Source organism: Octopus bimaculoides, chromosome 3, assembly GCF_001194135.2.
Source record: "Octopus bimaculoides isolate UCB-OBI-ISO-001 chromosome 3, ASM119413v2, whole genome shotgun sequence".
In the NCBI taxonomy this organism is placed as follows: Eukaryota; Metazoa; Mollusca; class Cephalopoda; order Octopoda; family Octopodidae; genus Octopus; species Octopus bimaculoides.
The window spans coordinates 120,066,843-120,070,695 of NC_068983.1; the positions used below are offsets into that span (position 1 = coordinate 120,066,843).

At 31.6% G+C, this 3,853-nt stretch overlaps 1 protein-coding gene across 5 annotated transcripts in view; it reads right to left on the reverse strand.

Moving 5' to 3' along the window:
- Positions 1-3,853, reverse strand: part of LOC106878124 (palmitoyltransferase ZDHHC3) — a 107,782-nt gene that overhangs the window by 11,019 nt on the left and 92,910 nt on the right. The gene's annotated exons all lie outside the window — the stretch shown is intronic.

Here is a 3,853-nt window from a genome sequence, read left to right on the forward strand (position 1 = left end):
AAACATCCGGACAGTTAGGTGATACAAAAAAGGGACAACAAGACATCCACATAGACGGTACAGAGAAAACAAGGATAGGTCATTTGGAGTTTTCTATCCTCAGTTGAGTTCCAGATTATCTTTGCAATTTCGGCTGGTTATACTCAAGATTGCTCCAATCTGGCCAGCCCCAAGGAAAAACTAAGCTAAGAGCATTAGATTCCTTGGAAGAAAGCAGCGAATGTATATGAAAACAAGGACAGAAAAAGAATGGAGAATGTTACACAAATACAAATGCAAATAACAATAGATGTCTTTCAACAAAGGACGAATTAAATTAAGCTGGTGTATGTGGAAGTAAAGTCTTATGGTAGGGACATAAGGTTAGACATGGATAGGGAGGAATATAGATGTTGCACGGGATGGTAGTCAAACAAAGAAAAGTCAGGCTTGGCTGAACACCGGTCACATGGGGATAGAAGAGAGAGAGGTAGAGGGATAGAAGGATTAAGGAGGGGCAAGATATATATATATATATATAGGAAAATGAAAAATAATAATAAGGCAGAATGCTGAACTTGAAGCATATTTTAATAATGATTTCTAACCAGCTTTCATTGCATAGCAAATTTTCAAGAAGAGGGAGAATGAAAATGTTTTTTTTACAAAGAAGTACAAAATGAAGAAAATAATATATAAAAAAATAAATATACCAATACATTATATTGTCTTTGAGCTTTTAAAGTTCAATGGTAATTCATGTATATAATGGTTGGAAAAATAAGGATGCATGAGAATTGAGAGCTGTGTTAGGTTTGAGAAAAGGGGCTAAAAGTTTGTGTTATGCAGGAAGTGTGGTGTCAAAACACTAATAAGATTTGTCTCCCCTTACACACACTTCCTGTTTTGACACCACACTTCCTTAACACAAACTTTTAGCCCCTTTTCTCTTTTTTTAAACCTAACACAACTCTCAATTCTCATGCATCCTTATTTTTCCAACCATTATATACATGAATTACCATTGAACTTTAAAAGCTCAAAGACAATATAATGTATTGGGATATTTATTTTTTTATATATTATTTTTTTTATATATTATTTTCTTCATTTTGTACTTCTTTGTAAAAAACATTTTCATTCTCCCTCTTCTTGAAAATTTGCTATGCAATGAAAGCTGGTTAGAAATCTTTATTAAAATATGCTTCAAGTTTAGCATTCTGCCTTATTATTATTTTTCATTTTCCTATTATTTCTCCACGTGCAGTTAACACAACCTCACTATTTACTGACTTATCTATATATATGTGTGTATGTATGTATGTATGTATGTATGTATGCATGCATGTATTGTATAAGGTTTGGCAGAACAAATGATTAATAGAATTCAATGCATTAGCAAAGTTACGTTATGAAAGTAATTCAAGGGCAAAGGATTCAAGAAGTACCATGCATGAAGCACTTGGCTCTTGAATCATTTTTGTAACTTTCTAATAAAAAGAATATTACATATACATACCCGAACACACACACACGTATGCATGTGTGGGTGTATTAATTAATACAGATATTTTAATTATTACCAGATATATATATATATATTTTAATTATTGATTAATACATATTAATTATTATGAATTATTTTTTAATAAATTCACTGGCTATTTGTGACAACAGTGATTAGGCATTTAGATTCTATGTATATTGCTAATGGAGGAATTGCTATTATCTCTAGCTTTCAGGCGTCTACCATTGACAAGGCCAAAGAAGGCTGAAATCATGTGATCAGGTAGTCCTGGTAGCAATCACAGATGATTATTTCCTGCTAGCAATATAAATACGAGTGCTTATATGCACCACAAGTCAATGAGAGGTTTGTCTCATGATTACTACATGATTACTGTGTTAAATAACTTCTGCTGTTAAGTGGGGATGTTACTTTTTGGTATTAATACAGCTTTTGTTGCTATTAATGATACATCATTTAATATACACAATTACAAAAGAGCTACTAATAGTTTCATGCTCTCAGATACATTGAATTGGCAAATTTATATATATATATATATATATATATATATATATATATATATGTATGTATGTATATATGTATGTATATATGTATGTCTGTATGCCATGTATCTCCAGCAAACTTTCAGCCTCAGTTCATAATGTTAGATGAATTTAAAAACCAGGATGCTGGACTATGAGAAGAAAAAAACACAAAGAAGGTCGATACAAAAAGTGGAACATAAAGAATCTTGCATCTGCTAAAAATTTCCGATCTGGAATTAAGCAGTGTGGTGGAGTTCTTCAACCTAAAAACAAAGTGTGGTATTTCAGTGATGCATAATTTGTATCTCTTTGATTCATTCATATATGGTGTAGATTTCTCCACAATGCTTGACTTAATTGTATGTGGTGTGCATTTGACCTTCACATTCCATACTTAGTGGCCTTATTTTTATCATTATGCCAGAAAGAAGACTGATGGTTTGCATAACAACTTTTAAAATTGTCTTTGCATAAGCTGATGTAATTTTTCTCCTCAATTAGGTTGTCCTGGCCTTATCACTGTGTCGGAAAGAAGACTGGTGATCTGCATAATGACTTTTAAAATTGCAAACACTTGGACAAGTTTCTGATGTTGAACTGGAGGACACCACCTGCTCTTCATTGAATAGCTATCTTACAGACTTTGGCGTCCTTTTTGTTATATTATTCTGCACCAGCTACATTAATTATGATTTCTACAGTCAAAATAGATGAAGGTGCTGGTTTTCTTTCTTTTTGTTCAGCTTCTTGCACCAGCCTTCTTCATGCTTTTTTCTTGTTTTTTTCTCATGTTTTCTTACAGACCAGCATCTTGGTTTTTAAATACATCTAATTTTATGAACTGAGCTTGAAAGATTGCTTGGAGATATATGGCATGTTATATTGATCTGTCAATTTAATGTATCTTAAATCATGAAACTATTAGTAGCACGTTTGTAATTGTGCACATGAAATGATATTTCTCTCTCACTGGATGGAGTACTTTTTTTGTTTATCCTACCTATATTGGAACTGAAAACACACACACACATGTGGATATGAGGTACAAGAAAAATAATATTGATGGATAACTAATGTTTTCTCTCTTACGGTATAAAATTTATTCTATTGTTTGAACTTTTTGCATTTGTATTATTTGCCAAAACAGAATAATATCATTACTTTATGGAAAGTAATGATATTCTGTTTTGGTAAATAATACAGATGCAAAAAGACTTTTCTGTTTTACTTTATGATAAACACGTTGAGCCATATAAAAGGAACAGTGCAAATAAAGGGGACAGGCTTGAAGGGAGTGGAAAAATATATTGTAGATCCATCCAATAATGCCCATATATAAAAACAAAAATTTAAATGGTGTGAATGAAAAATATACTTCTGATTAGTAACTGCTTAATGAATAATGTACAGCTTTTAATCGATTGCTTTAAAGCCAAATTCCAGTTCAGTTTTCACAAACTTCATTCCCTAATTTTCAACCCATCTTTGATAGTATCTTCATTGTCAAGGTTATACAACACCAAATATGTTTATATCAGCTTATATATCACTGCCATAGCTTACATCATAAAAAGCTGGCTTGTCACTGGACTATAAAGTACTTAGACAAGCAATTCAGAATTTGAACCAGTGATTTAAATTTAGTTTTATATTCCTGTTTATTTTTCCTTGTACATACTTTAAGTACACAGGTGAAGGTAATGCTGATAAATCAGAAAGCGGTAAAGGTTTTTTCATACTGAACTACTTGGCAAAATTGTTAATTATTAATTTTATTACTAATTGACGATTCCCTGCCCTATATCTGTATATATATATA